Here is an 18,583-nt window from a genome sequence, read left to right as displayed (position 1 = left end):
TCTTGATCTTGCATTTAATACTTCCATTTAATGATGGAGTGGTGCTGAGTGCATCCAACATTATGATTCTATGGGTCAGACGACACTCAGATCATGACAGAGAGCTCGGGTAGCCTGGTAACTAATTGACCTATTGTGAGATTTTCAATTTTCACAAAGGGACAGTGTGTTAGACTAGGTAGACTAGAGAAACAAATCCATAGACATGCATATGTCTATGAGAGAGAGTTTTATATAAAGGGTAATTGTACATTAAGAAATCATCCCAACCCAGTCCAGTCCAAACCCATAAGTCTGATATTAGCCCATATATCTCATGCCAATATATAAATTCCTCTTCAGACTCACAAAACACATGCAATGATACTGAATTCAGGAAGATTACAGGCCAGTGGGTGGGAAATCTTGTGGATACAGTGGTGTTGTAAGCATCTCGTCCCTGGCAGGGGTCTCCATGGGGTTCCTTCAGCTCTGAAACTCTGACTGTCTCAGGGTAGCTTCAAGTGATTTCTCAGAAATATCTCGCAGGGAGGGAGCAGAGAGAGAATGTCTCCTGCCTCCAAGGAGGAAATATAGGAGTTCCCAGAATCCTCAGGAGAAGGCCATCCATGCCCATACAGAGGCCTCATTGGCTGTGACCTGATTGACAGCATAGACTCCACATCTGCACTCTTAATAATCGCATTGACACCAGATTGTGTAACTACAACACACAGTTACACTTCAAAACTCTTTTTCAAAAGGGGAATAGTTGTCTGCAGAGCACAACAGAGCTTTACTTCTGAATCCTAAAGGTATTAACTATGATTAGCCAATAGGATCCTGCCAAAGATACCAAACTGACTCTCTATCTGCCACTGACACCTCAACCATCACTGACTCATCTGGGTTACGTGGCTCTAATGTCAGAGCACTTTTCACTGTCAGCTGAATCTGTTGCAGAACCTTTTTTTAATCTGGACCCCACTCGACAGTGGCAATCTTTTGAGTCATTTGATATGCAGGCCACAGTAGCACACCTGAGTGAGGGATATGTTGCCTCCATAGCCCTAAAGGACCTCCAGGCATTGTGCCTTCTTTCTACTTGTGGGATGGGCCAGATGCAATAACTTATCTTTCACTTTTGTGGGAATTTGTATGCATCCCCGCAGCACTGGATCTCTCAAAATTTCACTGAGGTGGGAAATGTCTATATTTTTATCAAATTAATTTCCTGCACTCTAGCACATCGAGTGTGTGGAATGAACACCTGATCTAAAAGGACGTATATCTCAAATTTAGCCTTGGTGTTTCTGTTTATAATAGGTTGACCAGAAATTCAATGCCACAGTCAGAATCTAAAACTATAATGATCCATTTATCAGGCCAGACATGGTGTTATTCTGTAGTACCTACATACACAAAGGATTCAGAAAGTTAATTGATGAGGGTATTTCTCAGGCAAAGTTTTATGTTAAATATTACTATTAACTACTTGTTGATGCACAAACAGAATGTAAATCAGTTACTATATGCCTTAAAATATAAAATTACAATATGTAAATAAAACAATATTAAATTGAGCATGAAATACTCCATTTATACTTGTACTCGTTCTATTAGAATTGGTGTAATAGCATACATAAGTTTTAAAATATATGTTCTATTTAGGAAAAAATAGGAAATCACCTATGGAAGTGATAAAAAATAAATCTAGCACAGGATAATTTCTAATACATAGGACGTGGGACAAGGGATGCTATTTCTGTGGTCAAATGCTGTTCAAGGCCATGAAGTCAGTTCAGAATTATAGCAATACTACATGTAACTGAACAAAATATTGCCTGGTCCTGGGTCATCCTCACAATTGCTGTGAATTTTGAATTCATTATTGTAGCAAACTAGCTGAGAGTCTCCTTCTACTCCTCGTCTTCCTCCTCCTCCTCCTTCTTCATCTTCTTTGCTAAATGTCTGTTTCCAGAACTGCTTCTCCTTATAAAAATAGCAATTCCAAAGCATAGCGATCCTATATAGAGTTTTCAAACAGCAAATATTTAAAGAAGCAAATGACCTCATCTTTTTACCACTGCGCAACTGCTGGGTTTGAACCATTGACCTTGCAGTAAGCAGTTCAATTCATACTGAAAAGTGCCACCAGGGTTCCTTGATAGCATGTCTAAAAGAGAACAGCCATTTTGGTTTTACTTCCAAGACAGATTTGCTAATTCTTTGGGCAGTCCATGGTAATTTTAATATTCTTTACCAACTATAATCCAAATGCATCGATTCTTCTCCAGTCTTCCTTACGTCATTGTCCAGTGTCTCATGCATACGAAACAAATGCAAATACCATGGTTTAGGTCTTAGTCCTCCAAGTGACATCTTTGCTTCTCAGCCCTTTAACACACCATGCAGCAGATTTTCCCACTGTAATTTCATAACTTGCCCATGTCTTGAAAATTCTGCTTCCATGAGCACTAATACAAGTAGATATAAGTAAAATGAAACCTTTGACAATTTCAATCTTCTCCCTGTTTATCATGACATTATTTATTTGTCCTATTGTGAAGATTTTTGTTTTCTTTACATTGATTTGCAAACACAAATTGAAAGCTGCAGTCTTTGGTACTCACCAATGCCTGCTTCATGAAGTGCTCTCTGAAGGCAAAGTGTATTACTTGCACAACACAGGGTATTAATGAGGCTCCTTTCGATCCTAATATGGAATACTTTTTCATACAGTCCACCTTTAAGAGTTAGTTGCTCAACATACATGTTGAATAGCTATCATGAAAGGATCCAGACCCTGATGTATGTCTTTCCCGATTTTAAACCATGTTTATTTGAAGTACTGTGTTCTATTTGAAGTACTGCCTCTTGGTCTATATAATGGTTCCACATAAGCACAGTTAAATGTTCTGGACTTTCCTTCCTTCTGCAAATTAGCCATATTTAGATGTGATATATACAGTCTAAGTAAGGTTGTTGCATAATCAACAAGACACCAATAATTGTATTTATTTATGTACTTCCTGCTTTCAACCAAGATTCATCTGATATCTTCAGTTTTGTCATTTTTCCTGAATCCTGCTTAAATTTTTGATAGCTTCTTGTCAATGTACTACTATAACTAGGCTTTAAAATTATGTTCAACAAATTGTTGCTTGCATGTGATATTAATTACGCTGTTGATAATTTCCACATTCTTTTAGTTGGCCTTTTATCAGTCTGGATTTCTATTAGTCAGTTACCTAACAGACTACCTTTCACATTTTTTGGTACAGACAAGTGAGAGCTTCCAGTGTTTCATCAGCTTGTTTAAACGTTTTAATTGCTTTTTCCATCAACTCCTGGTCTGTTTTTTTTTTCATCACTGGCTTCAGTGCAGCTTAGTATCTTTGGTTCCTGATCATATGCTACCTCTGCAATGGCAGGACCTTGACCAATTATTTTGGTACTTTTTTCATCTTATTTTGATGTTTCATGTATGTCTCAATATCTCGCCCTTAAATGTCCTCAGTATTGCCACTTGCACCTTGATTTTTTTTCTTCAGCTCGTTCTACTTGAGAAATGTTGAATGAGTTCTTCCCTTTTGGTCTTCTGGTTACAAGTGTTTACACATTTCACTATAACACTTTACTTCTCAAGATGCTTTTTGGAATTAATTTTTTTAATCTTTCCTTCGTGATTTATTTCATTTGCTTTAGCAACTATAAACTCAAGAAATCCTGGTTGCATAGTGGTTGATGCATTAGGTTGAATTCCCAGGTTAGTTCAAAGTCACCAGACTCTTAACACGATGGAACTTTCTATTCCAGTAAAGTTCACAGTCTTGGAAACCCAGAGAGGCTTTTCCCCTCTGTCCTATAGTGTCCTTATGAGTCCAAATTGACTCGATGATAGAGAGTTTTGAGTCAGGTTACATTCAACACTGACTATATGTTTTTAATGATTAAGAACAAGTTTGTTCTTTATAGATATTCTGAGATTATATTTATTTTGTATTTTCTAGCCATTGGAATGAAAATAAAATCAAATAACAAAAATATTGCTGTGTTTGAAACTCAGAAGAGAAGAAGACACACCTGACTCAAATAGATATTCTACAAAAACAGCAAATTGCTTCACTGACACTGTGGTCGAGAGATACGCTAAGGTCTTTCTGTAGGATCTTAGCCTGTGAAAGGCCTCTAGAGCACAGTTCTGTTTTGACACAAATGTGCCTCCATGAGTTAACTTTAATAAGTTTGGATTGTGTGTTATTATTATGATATCTGCATATGCTGTAACTTAACATGCTTTTCTTCCAAAACTGCAATAAAATGTAGTGGATTACTAATAACATGGAAATACAATTCAAAAGAAAGTCCTACTTAAAAAATCAATTGGGATATTTAAGTCTAGCTATAGGGAAAATGAAATTGAATATGAAATGGATTATTGTGCTTGAAACTCAGAGGTAAATAAGACATTCCTGACTCAAATGCATACTCTATAAATAATAGCATATTTTTAACAGCACTGACCATAACAAATTTTAACAGCATTTAATTGTAAAATGAGAAAGTGTGCACGGATTTAAAAATAAGACTTAACCAGATTTATATTTTTTTGTATTTATTTTGTACTATGTACAATCAAGGAGAGGGGAATGATCATTTAAATCAACTATTGAGTAGTAGGATGATAGTCTTTTAATTTTTAAAAAATAATTTTCCTTCCACATGTGTTGTATGAGTGAGTTGGTAAAACAATAAAAAGCTAAAGACTTTTGAATAAAATATAGTTATGTACACTTTTTGTTAATCAAAGATCATGCTCATATAATCGTTTAAAATTTTGGAATGAAACGTTCTTAATATTTATTACTAAAATTTGCTTAATTTTTGCTATTTTATTAACAGTTAACAAATGGCACAACTCAATATGTAGTAATATCTGTAAGTTTCTTCGTGGTTGAGAAGACACAGTTATCACATGTTTACTTTTAATGTCTATTATAAAAATAGAGATGAGAAATATGAAACTAAAAAAGAGTTTAATTAAAAATATACATTTATATATCAACTAATATGTACATTTTCTAGCATAACAATAATGTCATAAACTATCTGGAGTCTAAATTCTGTCATGTTCTCATTTTGATCTATTTGCTATTTTCAAAAGAATTTGGGAAAAATGACAAATTCACTTTATCCTTCATAAATACTTCAATTTAGGGTTGACTTGTAAGTAGGAATGGAGTTATGCATTCAGCCCTATCATGAATCAGAATGAGCAAAAGACTCAGAATAAATAGCTTTCCCTGTGGAGCAAATTAATTATTTCAGGGCAGCAAATAATTTAATCATCTCTTTTACTTTTGGACTCATTGCTTTGCTCTCCAGAAAAATGTGCATTTACCACCAGGAAGAAACAGCTCCTCCCCAGAAACGTACTCATCCCGACTTCCCATTCAAGACATCTTACAGCTGTGCAGTTCGCCATGCTAAGAAAAATTCCTTTATGCTAGCATATTTTAAACTTTTATGAATATTTAAAAACACCTTAGAAACATTAGGATGAATTTATTATCATAATACTATAAATACACTAATATTCATATTAGATTCAATCTGGGTGAATTGTATATTACAGGAGGCTGTCAAATTTCCATTTCAAGAGACTGAATAGAAAAGCCAGGAAATACTATTAATGTAATTTAAAGAAAGAGTGAAAACAAAAAATTAGAATGAAATACTCTCCTACCATTGATTCAACTGAAAAGGCTTTAAGAGAAAATGAGGTGTAAAATTATGTGTTGACAACAACCATAAATTGTTCTTTGTTTTACTTAACACAGCACTATGAACTCTGCGATTTACAAATACAGTTATACTCTGAACACCACAGTTTGATGTCATTGATTAAATAATATAGCTGTTAGTATCTAAACCTGCAGTAGCTCAAACAAGACTATAATAAAAAGATTACTCTGAGTACATTAGGTAGGCGGTATAATAAAAGTTCCTAAGGCTTTCTAAACACTGTAATTTGGAAAAAGGTATAAATGATGATCTATTGAATGCTTCACAATATTTTCTATTTTACACCACAAATAAAAGAAAAATATATAACAAACTACTTGTGGTTAGTACTAATATAGAACATATAGTGTTAGAAAATTTTCCATTTTACCATGGACATTTTCTTTTTAAGCTCCTTGGCCTATGCATGTGAATTACATAGCAATGTTGCATGGGAATAAAATAAATAAATATATGGAAATAATTTAATAAAATAAAACTTGAGAACTGCTGAAAAATCTTGACAAGTTTTAGATAGTTCCACTCATTGTAAATGGCACCCAAACATTAAGAATTCTGTTGTAAACTACTGCTTTGTTTTGAATTTAAAAAATCTTTATAAGAGGTTCCCAAAAAGTGGTTCACAGAAAAGGGGTATTCCTGTCAGACCAGAAAATGATGAAGCACATCTGAATTTAATTCCATTTCTGAGAAGTGTCTATTCTTCAACTTGCATTTCAATTTCAACAAAATGGCAGTGGTAATGTTTAAGTTTTCACTGAACTTTTGAAGTAAAGTGAGGCCTGTTTCCAGTGCTGACTATAGAGATATCACTAATTTATACTAGGTTTAATAATGTAAACCTCTGTGTTACCATCAACTTACCATTCTGTTTACATATTAAATCTAACACCATATATTCATACTTTGTTCCAAATAATTTATTCTATAAATTTGTGCCGCCCCAAAGCACAGCGTGGAACAGGATGATGGTAAAAGTAGTTTGGAGGGCATTGGATGAGAGAAAAGTCAAAGAAAGACAGACGGAAGAATATACGTATTCAGATTATAATAATGTAATTCATCCTGGTTATCATAAAGTTATAATAAACCTTCCAGAATTGTCTGGTCAAATACAAGTTCTTTGGTATCTGTCATCTGATGACTGCTTCTTGTGGAGAAGGAAATGTTTTAATTCAACTCTACCCACCAAATGCAATTGTTGTGATTTCAGTAGGGACCTGGATCTTTCCTGGAAAAAAAAAAGGGGGGGGGGATGTATACAGTGAGATTGAATTGTCATGCTGAAAATAGCCAGATGGATAGTGAGCGGACAAACAAAATGATCAGCCTTGCAGATATCAATGTTCGTAAATGTTTATAATGAAGACAATCAACATCACCATTATGTAGCAAATTTGGAAAATGTAATACTAAACCCATTTTTTAAAAATAATATAAATCACAGAAATTACATTTCAGGAAAATGTTTGAGCGAAGTTAGCAAAAATGCAGTATACAGAGGTAACCTTCTGTATTAAAAAATAGAATCCATAAGTGTGGGATCCATGTCATAATAGTTTAGTGCTTAGTTTAGTGCTTCTCCACATTCCATCTGTACATTAAAATGAATCTCTGTCTTGGGCTGGATTTGATTGAGAAGGAAAACTAATGAAGATCAAGCATGGCACACGGTGCTACCATATTTGAAATTTTATATTTTTAATTGGGCTCTTCGATGTATAGGTATTTGAATATTTAATGATATACTACTTATCTTTTTTATTTAATTATTCTTGAAATAGTATTTACTTTCTTCAAGGTTAAAGTCAAGCCTTGGTGGCTTAGTGGGTACAAGGTCAGCTGTCTAAAGCCACGAGTCTCTCTGTTGCTGAAAGATGACGCTTTTTGCATCCAGCAGGGAAACACAAGTGGCAGTAGTACTCTGTCCTATAGGGTCACTAAGAGTCAGATTCTACTCATTAACAGTTAAGTCCTTGTTAGTGTGATAAATCTTTAATGTAAGGGGCCTTCCAAAAGTTTACAGACATATTTTCAAACTTTTTCTCTTAATGACATTTTTCAAAGATCTTTTTCAAAGAACCTTCCTCATATGCATCTTCAAACTTGCTGCCCTCAAGTCGATTACAACCCATGATCACCCTGTGTGTAACAGAATGAGTACCCCTGCTGCAGAGACTTCTATGACCCGAATCTTTACAGAATCCAAGTGTTTCTTTTGCTTTTGTTGTTTTGCTCAAACCACCAAACTTTAGGTTAGGAGTCTCGTGTAAACTGTTTGAACTATCTGCTGACATGTACAGATGATTAACTTTAGTTTTTGTATATTAATTGACATACTTAAAAATATTTTCCTGTCGTGTAGTAGTTTCTGCTGCAATAAATTACCAGACATATGCTTACTTTAAACAACTGTCATTTAGTTTCTCCATCTAAAATCAGAACTCTGACATATAATGTATCTGAGCTACTTCTTCCTTTTAAAAATATTTGATTAGAATTTTTAAAAGTATTGATATCCTGTAATTAAAACTTCCAAGACTTAGTTAAAAAAGTGCTAGAGCATTTGATTTTTATGTGCAATCTCTGAAGAAAATGCTTGTCAATAAAAAGTTTTGTGTAGACTATTCCTAAATACTATTCCTAAATACATTTCCAAATTAGGTTGTTCTTGCTATTATGCCAAAAGTTTTATAACGCATGTGTTAATTGTTTCAAATGTTTTTTTCTACATTGGTTACTTACAACACATTAATTTGGTTATTATATACACATTATCTCTTTTATGCACTAGGCTAGGTCAGAACTTAAAAACCACAAGTTAATCCCCAAGAGAGAGACAGGGCTTTCTTTTCTTGTAGAAAGACAGTTTCAGAAACCCACAGAAGCAGTTCTACTCTGTCCTATACAGTCACTAAGGGTAAGCATTGATTTGAGGGCAGGGAGACACAGCTAATTTCCTAAAGTTTGTTTGGAACATTTGAACTTATAATCATGACAAGATTTGATATGAGTGACCTTTCTTGTATTGCCTTTGTAAGATTTTGGTGCTAATAGTATGCTCACTCAATTGCGCAGAGCCTCAATGAGTCAGGTCCAACTTATAGCGGCCCTAGAGAGCAGCGTATAATTCCTGCTCTGAATTTCCAAAATTGTAGAGCGTCTCTTTTTTGTCTTGCCACGTGGGTGGTCATGTCCAGCTGCTGACCTTTCAGTTAGCCGCCCAACTTGTAAATACTGCATCGTCAGGACACCTATTCACTTAGAAAGAGTTTCTCCAGCTCTATTCTCTGAAAAGTTTCTAGAGCTGTCATTCCTTGAAATGTTGTGGTAATTCACTTGTGAGCCTTCCTGACCATGTTGTAAATGATAGATTCACTCTATTTAATAAATTAGGGCTATTTACATTTCCAACTTATAAACATTAATTTTTGAAATCCGTGTTTGTCATATAATTAATCAATTTATTCTGAATTTTAAATGAAGTATTGGCATAAATTATTGTATTCTGATAACGTTCTAAGATCCAACAGGTGGAATATATCCCTTTATTTGTGTTATTATAGATAAATTACAGCTTCTAATATACCTAATGTGAGGAAATCTATGAACTGATTAACTGAGAAGCTGACTGAAACCACCCACAGGCCTGACACCGCTTCAGAAAAGGCACACTTTGGAAACCCTGCTGAGCTGCCCTTCTCTGCACCTGTCATGTACTGACAAATTTAACTGAACAAAAACTGACAGAAACAACAATGGAGATTTTAATAATATTTTTTGAGAACTAGCTTTTAGGTTCTATGGCTCCTCTCTTCTGTAATTTAAGCAGCCATGATGCTAGTTTGATGACTAAGGTGTGTCTTCCCCAAGCTACAGAAAAGGAAGTCCAAAGACCAGAGCATTGGCATATTTGAATTGTGACAATGGATATACACTGGATTACTGGAAGAATGAACAAATGACTGTCAGAAGAAGTAAAAGCAGAATGATCCAGAGTAGTGACCACTGGTGAAACTGTGGCTTGCTTATTTTGACATATCATCGAGAAAGACCAAGTCAAAGGGCATCCCATTTGATAAAGTCATTGGAAACAAAGAAATCCTCACTGAGGTATACTGACACATTAGTCACAAGAATGGAACGAAATCCATTTAAATCATGACAATGGTACTTAGCAACTTTCTAAGGTTACACAAACGATCATTCTGAGAGGGAGCTTACTTGATGTCAAATTAAAAGAAAAAAGAATATAGTCATATGATTATTTCTAAGAAATTACTTTCTTTCATCTCTATCATTTAATTTTAGTTGCTTCTACTATGTGAGTGTTAAGTCACTTCCTGTAATCGTTACTTAAGGTATCGATTGCCAGACATTCTTCCTTCCTAGACAATCCCTTTTAACTTTAATTTTTCTTCTAAGATTTACTTTTTACATCCATAAGTTCTGTTATATTATTTTTATTATACACCATGATCAACTATTTTCATATTTCTATTTGGATTTATTATTAACTCTTTTTATTGTCTGTACATTTTCTAATTTATACTTATTTGGAAATTTTGTTTTCTTTTTTTTAAGTCATTTTATTGGGGTTCATACAATTCTTATCACAATCCATCCATACATCCATTGTGTCAAGCACATTTTTACATTTGTTGCCATCATCATTCTCAAAACATGTGCTTTCTACTTGAGCCCTTGGTATCAGCTCCTCATTTTTCCCTCCCTCCCCCTCCCCCTCCCTCATGCACCCTTGATAATTTATAAATTACTATTATTTTGTCATGTCTTACACTGTCTGACATAACACTTCACCCACTTTTCTGTGTCCATCCCCTAGGGAGGAGATTATATGTAGATCCTTGTAAGTGGTTCCCCTTTCTACTCTACCTTCCTTCCACACTCCCAGTATTACCATTCTCACCACTGGTCCTGAAGGGACCATCTGTCCTGTATTCCCTGTATTTCCAGTTGCTATCCGTACCAATGGACATCCTCTGGTCTAGCCAGATTTGTAAGGTAGAATTGAGATCATGATAGTGGGGGGAGGAAGCATTTAAGAACTAGAGGAAAGTTATATGTTTCCTCATTGCTACCCTGCACCCTGATTGGCTCATCTCCTCCACGCAACCCTTCAGTAAGGGGGTGTCCAGTTGCCTACCAATGGGCTTTAAGTCTCCACTCTGCACTCACCCTCATTTACAATGATATGATTTTTTTTTTTGTTCTTTGATGTCTAGTCCCTGGTCCCTTCTACACCTCATGGTCACACAGGCTGATGTGCTTCTTCTATGTGGGTTTTGATGCTTCTGGGCTAAATGGGTGCTTGGTTATCTGCAAGCCTTTAAGACCATCCCGGATGCTATATCTTTTGATAGCTGGGCACCATCAGATTTCTTCACACATTTGCTTATGCACGCATTTGTCTTTAGTGATCTTGCCAGGAAGGTGTGCATCATGGAATGCCAATTTAATAGAACAACAAGTTCTTGCATTGAGTAAGTACTTGAGCGGTGGTCCAATGTCCATCTGCTGCCCTAATACTAAACCTATAAATATATGCACGTAGATCTATTTCCCCACCATCCTAGACAAATATATTTACCTATGTATATGCCTGTAAATTGACTGTGAGCAATCGTTGTGAGATCTCACTACCTTCGGACCAGCCAGAAAATTTTTATTCTTACTATTACTAGTTTAGTTATACTGAGGTAGCACAAACGAATAAGAAAAATAATAATCAGATTTATAATAAGTACTTTAATAGACATAGTGTCAAATCATATGCAAAGATAGAAGGACATGTTAATCGTGTCCTATTAGCTTACTTAAAATCCAACCTTGCCTAAGACCTTAAGCTATATTACTGACCCAAGTAAAGAATAAGAAAAAGGGTCATCTTAGAGAAGAGGAGCAATTCTATGAAGGCCTGAAGCTATCAAAGCAGATTTACAACATCAAATAAAATAATGTAATACAAAGATAACTAAATGCTATGGATATAAAGGTTCCCATTAAATATTATTGAAATAAAGAAATGACAGAATGATAAACTTGACAAGTGCTAGTCAGATAAAAATCAACCCTTCAAATAAATGGCCTTAAACAGTCCTGATAAATTCTAAAATATACCAGTGCATATTAACATATATGGTTCCAGTGACATTGAAAGACTACTAGTAGTAGTACTTCTACTATAACTACAACTTCTACTACCACTCTACTAAATACCCAGTACTGGCCCTCAGAGGGACGGTATATTGTATAGATCATGCATTCTTTTGCTAAACACAGCAAGCATAATCTTCCCTAGAAGATATTCTAGGTAAAAGCTTTCTATTTGAAACTATAAGTGTGGTCATATCTCTATATTTACTAGTAGTACATGTGATTTAAATTACCATTTATATTTTTGAAATGGAATTATTTGTGAGTTTATAGACAAAACAGTTTTGCATGAAAAGTTTTTGGTGTTGCTAACCGAAAATAATTAAAAACAGTAAGTAAAGGGTATTCCCAGTGACTTCCACATCATAAGAACTTATTAACGTTTTGTGACATTTTTGAAATGAACATCAAAGGACTGGTTAAAATTACCATGCTTTTAATAAAGCTTTAAGTTTTACATGCTACCTCTGGTATTTGTTTCTATAAATGTAAAGTCCAGACATTCTTACTTTAAAAACAAGAGTGTCAGGCTTCAGGATATCAAGTTATTTTAATATTTTGTTATATCTTAGGCATAATTTATAAAACTATGAAGATGGGTTGCTATACAACAAAATTATTGAGATGTCTTTATTTTCTTAAAAGCAATTATAATACTGAAGAAGAAAGTACTTTTTTAGTTTTTCAAAGCAATATCACAAAAACCAAACTCTGAAATAAGAAATGAAACTGAGTCACTGTCAACTTAGACGTGTGATTCAAAGCTAGCACTGAGGAATTAGAATTGCCTTACAAGTACAACACGGGGGATAATAAAAAGGAATGAATTTAATTGCCAATATGTTACAAATGAGTTTCATTTTACCACTCTAAAGGGTTGCCCGATTTTAACATCCTTTTCTAATTAAAAGGCACATTTTAAGAGCTTAATTGTTGGTCCTGCTTCACTCTTTTATTTTAAATAATTGCTATTAACAGAACTGAACACACATTTCCTAGGGTACATGGTGCTCCAAATGAATCTAATGGTAAACTGTCTAGGATACAGACTTTTCCATGGTGCCAATAAAATACAGAGTGGAATACGGCAAACTTTAAACCAATTCCAATTGCTGTAACTAACAAATAGGTGCAAAGTCACAATAACAGAGGCTCAATTTAATGGATCAAGGGTATTTTTACTTTATTTAAAAATGACTATAAATTACTTTGATGATAATACCCTATATACTTGAGTATAAGCCGAGGCACCTAATTTTACCACAAAAAACTGGGGGGCTCTTTCAGCATAAAAAATGTGCTGAAAAAACTCGGCTTACACTCCAGTATATAGGTAAGTATCCAGTCAAACTGTAGTTCAGAAAAAAAAAATAACACATAGGGATTTATAAGATGATTCTTTTATCATCCAACAAAGGTTGTAGCAGTTCATTGATAGGGATCTGTCATATGTTTGGGCCAAATCCAGAAGACCTGGAACAAGGGATATTAGTGTTGGTAACAAATGGATCATGACTAAAAGCAAGATGCTGACTTGTGTTCAATTCACTGTGCTTAAGACATTTGACTGTGCGATCATAAGAAACTATGGATATCCTTGAGACAAATGTGAATCCCAGAACACTTCACTGTTCCCGGGCAGAACCTGTGCACACAGATAAGGGACTCCTACATGATTTAAAATCAGGAAAGGTGTGTGTCATGGCTGTATCCTCTCACCATACTTATTCAATCTTTCTGCTGAGGCAGTAATTAGAGAAGCTGGATTCCATGAAGAAGAGTGTGGCATCAGGACTGGAGGAAGGCTTGTTAACAACCTGCTCTATGCAGACCATACAAACTAACTTGCTTAAAGTGAGAATTTGAAGCACTTGCTGATGAAGATCAAAAAGTGCAATCTTTTGTGTGGTTTACAAATCAATAAAAAGACCAAAATCTTCACAATTGGACCAATAGGCAACATCAAGATAAATAGAGAAAAGATTGAAGTTGTCAAGGATTTCATATTGAATGGATACACAATCAAGTCTCACGGAAGCAGCAGTCAAGAGATTAAATGACACATGCTGTTGAGTAAACCAGCAGCACAAGACCTCGTGAAAGGGCTGAAACACAGGGATGTTACTTTGAGGACTAAGGTGCACCTGACCCAAGCCATGGTGTTGTTAATTGTGTCCTATACCTGTGAGAGCTGGGCGGTGAGTAAGGAAGATGGAAAAAGAATCAATGTGTTGGAATTATGGTGCTGGTGAAAGATATTGAAAATATCATAGACTGCCAAAAGAACAAACCAGTCTGTCTTTGAAAAAGTACAGTCGGAATGCTTTTTGGAGGCAAGGATGGCAAGAAATTATCTCAAGTGCTTCGGAAATGTTTCAGGCAGAGCAATCCCTGGAGAAGGGCATCGTGGTAAAGCAGAGGGGCAGTTAAAAAGAGGAAGAGCCTCACCTGGGCTGCAAAGGGTTCAAACAGGAACAATTGTGAGGAAGATGCAAAACCTGGTACTTTACACTGAGTGCCGTGATTTGGAACCAGCTCATTGACACCTAACAATAGCAAATTTTACTTTTTAGAAGAAGTGTGCATTTGATTATTAAAAAGTACTTGCTATTTTAATGATTAACTTCTGTTTAAGCAGCATTTGCTAACTTTCACATATGTGCATGTCTAATTAAGAAATGTTGCTAAAGCTGTTTGTTTGCTCACTAAAGCTGGTCCCCTGCTGATGATGACACCAAAGTCAATGGAAATAATTCTTTCTTGTCTTTATAACCAGTTATGCATCAAACCATTTTGACCAGAAATTTAATTGACTGATTTTTTGAAGTGGATCACCAAACCTTTATTCTTAATTTATCTCAATATGGAAAACAATGAGCATCACAGAGACACAAAAACTTCCACTGACAGATGGGTATGAAGTCCTGATGAGTAAACAGAAATGGATCTCCCATTTGCAAGCAGAGAATTCTGCCACTTGAGCCACCACTTCCCTCATTACTGATAAAACCAACCTCACTGCCACTGCCGAGTTGATGCAGATTCACACTGACCTCGTGGGACAGAGTATAACTACCCCTGAGTTCTCAAGACTAAATCTTATTGGTGTAGAAAACAGTCTATCTCCAACAGGCTAGTGGTTTACAACTGCTGATCAATGGTTAGCAGCCAATGTGTTACCAGTATACAGGCAGTGGTCTTCATTACTGACAAAATGGCCATGAAATAATTAAAAGCGTTTGAATATATCAATTATTATTTAAAAGGTGTCAACATATCAAACTGTATCTTTATTTTTGTTTTATATAAATCATCTGAAATACTATTTTCCTCTTCTGGTTAAATAGTAAATAATTAAATCAAAAATACTTACCAAGCATCATGACAGTCCTTTGGTTTCATAGGTACCAATTTCATAATAAAAATTATGAGATTTATATCTCCTTATTTTGTTACATATATTTGTTGATTTAAATTTCATTTCAGAGTTCAAAATATTATGCAAGAAAGGAAAGGCGTAAGAAACAAAAAAAGTGCACCTTAATTTTTATTAGAAAATAAGCAAAACAAGCATTGTCATTCTAAACATATTTGTGATTTTATGTCTATTATGATATAAAACTTTTAGAGTCAGTGTTCATCAACATGTGCAGATTTTTCAGATAGAAGCAACCCAATCAGATGGACTTAAAATTTTAAATCAGAGTAAAACCAACTTGCTCTGCTCTTCCTAAAGTGCTATGTTTATTTAATAAAATGTAATTCTAATAAAATCAAGTACTTGAAGTTAAGGTATAATGCTTAATAAATAACAATGAAATGCTTTTTAAAAGAAGATTAAGTACGGTATATAATACCCAATGGGAAAAAAGTTATATTTATTTTGTATTTTCAATTGAAAAATGCATCTCTATCTTGAAAATAATATTTTAAAAATGGTTCTTATAATACAACTAACTTTTTGATCAGACAGTGAATCATTTTAAGAAAATATAATGCAACTAGAAAACTAAAATAGTGGAAGTAGTTAAAGTGTCACTTTCAGAAACTTATTTAATTAAACTTTCACTTCTAGGTATGTATTCCCTTTCAAAACAGAAACGCCAGCAGAGACTTGTTCAATCATATTCTCCATAGAATTATTCACAAAGTCCCAAAGTTGTAAACAATATAAATGCCCATCAAAAAAATGAATGGATAAACAAAATATGCTACATACATATAATGGAATACTACTTTGTCTATAGAAGAAATGAAGCATTTATGCGCCTACAATGTGGAAGGAGTTAAAAACACTATACTGGGGGAAGTAAGTCAGGCAAAAGATAACTAATATTTTGTGGTTTCACATAAAAAGACAGGAAAACGCACCCGTGCAGAGGCCATCGTTTTTCATTGTTGTTTTTGTTTTATAATTGTATTGATACTTACTTCATGCACAATTCAATGTTTTATATATATTTACAAGATTTGTGTAATCATCACCACTTCAATTTTAGTACATTTTCTTCATTCTTGTACACATTATTATAAGCTCTTCATTGCATCATCCCTGACTCCCCTTCCATAACTATAAGTAATTATTAATCTACTTACTGTCGCTATATGGATTTTATGCAAATATAATAGTACAAAAAAACCCAGAGTATAATACCAATAAACAAAATCCCTGCTATTAAATCAGTGTTGACTCAAGGCGACCATGTAGGACAGGCAGAACTGCACCTGTGAGTTTTGGAAACTGGAACTATTTACCAAAAGTAAAAAGCCCCAGCTTTCTTCCATGCAGCAGCTGGTGGCTTCGAACTGCTGACCTTGCATTATCAACTCAATGTGTAACAAAGAGGACACCAGAGCAACTAACTAAATAAAATAGAGAAAAATCTCAATTGATGAGAAACCCGAAGATAACATTTAGAATAAATTAAAAATGAGTCAAAATCCAAAACAAATTATATTATGTTAAATTTCATCTAACTATACCTGCAGCAATCCATTTTCCAATGCACCCTGTCTGTGGGCAAGACTGTTCACATCCCTGGTCATTGACTCAAGGTAAGTACATAGAGCTTTAAGTTGAGTGGTGACTCTACAAATGGGTTTTGCTCATTCACTGTCATCCATGAGGTGCTCAGAACTTAACTTCAAATATAATTGCCTCCTCTTATCCTGGATTTTATTATTTACAATCGCTGGATTGCGTAGACCCAATGCTTCTTTTCCATGAATTTAGCTGAAACCTCACTTAGATGGTTGTTTGTTTTAATACAAGCCTTTGAGACCTCAAAATCTCTTCTTTCTGATAGTCACCATCTCATTTTTCACCACTCTTTGCTGTAGCACTCATATCAATAATCAGTTCATGGAGGCAACTCTTGAGCAGGGCCTCATATGAAGAACCAATTGTTCTTAGATTAGGCCTTGTGATAAATTTTGAGTTCACAGTCCAGAAAATTTTACTTTAGATAAAATTTTGCTTTCTTGTTTGTTTTTCTTTTGAATCTAAAAAGAATTAGAAGGTAAATTGATGTCTATTATTTTTTAAGAATGTATAAAATAAATCAATAATTTGAGATTCTGATTTGATGAAGATTATAATTCTAAGAAAGGACACATGTATTGGCTCAAAGAAAAAAGTAGTAAATATATTGATTCATCAAATATAATTCTTAACACTCATAATGGCTAACATGTTTTTACACAAGGATCAAAGATTGAAGCCTTCATTATGATGTATGATAGAATGTAGAATAGACCAAAATACTCACAACTGGAGAGATAGGTAATATTATGGTAAATGGTAAAAAGTTTGTAGTTGCAAAGGATTTTTCCTTGCTTGGATGCACACTCAATGCTTGTGGAAACAGCAGTCAAGAGATCCAATGACACGTTGTATTAGGTAAATCTGCAGCACAAGACCACTTTAAGGTGTTGAAATATAAGGATATTAACTTTGAGGTATATGGTGCTCCTGACCCCACCCATGGTGTTTTCAATTTGCTTCACATGCACACGAAAGTTGACATTAAGTAAGGCAGGCCAAAGAAGAATGGAGGTATTTGAATTGAGGTGCTGGCGAAGAATATTGAAAATACGATGGACTGTAAATGAATGAATACATCTGTCTTGGCAGAAATACAGCCAAAATGCTCCTTTAAGGCAAGGATAAAGAGACTTGGTTTCATGTATTTTGGACATGTTGTCAGTAGAGAATAGTCCTTGGAGAAAGCATCATTCTTGTTAAAGAAGAAGGCTAGCAAAATGGAAGAAAGTTCTTGAGAAGATGGATTGGCATGGCTGCAACCATGGGCTTAGATATAAGATTATTGTGAGTATGTTATAGGACCAGATAGTGTTTCCCTTACAGGGTCCCTATAAATCAAAACCGCTTAATGACATACATCAACAGCATGTATGAAGAACTAATTATGGTACAGACAGAGCTCTAGGTACATTGTTTTTTTTCTTTGAGCTTCAGTACCACTGCATGAAAGATTAATAATGATGCTCATACTAGTGACAAGGAAATCAAGTTCAAGGTGACTAATTATTAGAGTAGTGAGTTCAAAAAGTGATTGAGCTGGAATCTCAATCCATGTCTTTCTTGTTCTAAAAGTTG

Source organism: Echinops telfairi, unplaced genomic scaffold, assembly GCF_000313985.2.
Source record: "Echinops telfairi isolate 266 unplaced genomic scaffold, ASM31398v2 ScPeMD7_7469;HRSCAF=8507_0, whole genome shotgun sequence".
In the NCBI taxonomy this organism is placed as follows: Eukaryota; Metazoa; Chordata; class Mammalia; order Afrosoricida; family Tenrecidae; genus Echinops; species Echinops telfairi.
This window is presented reverse-complemented; position numbering follows the sequence as displayed.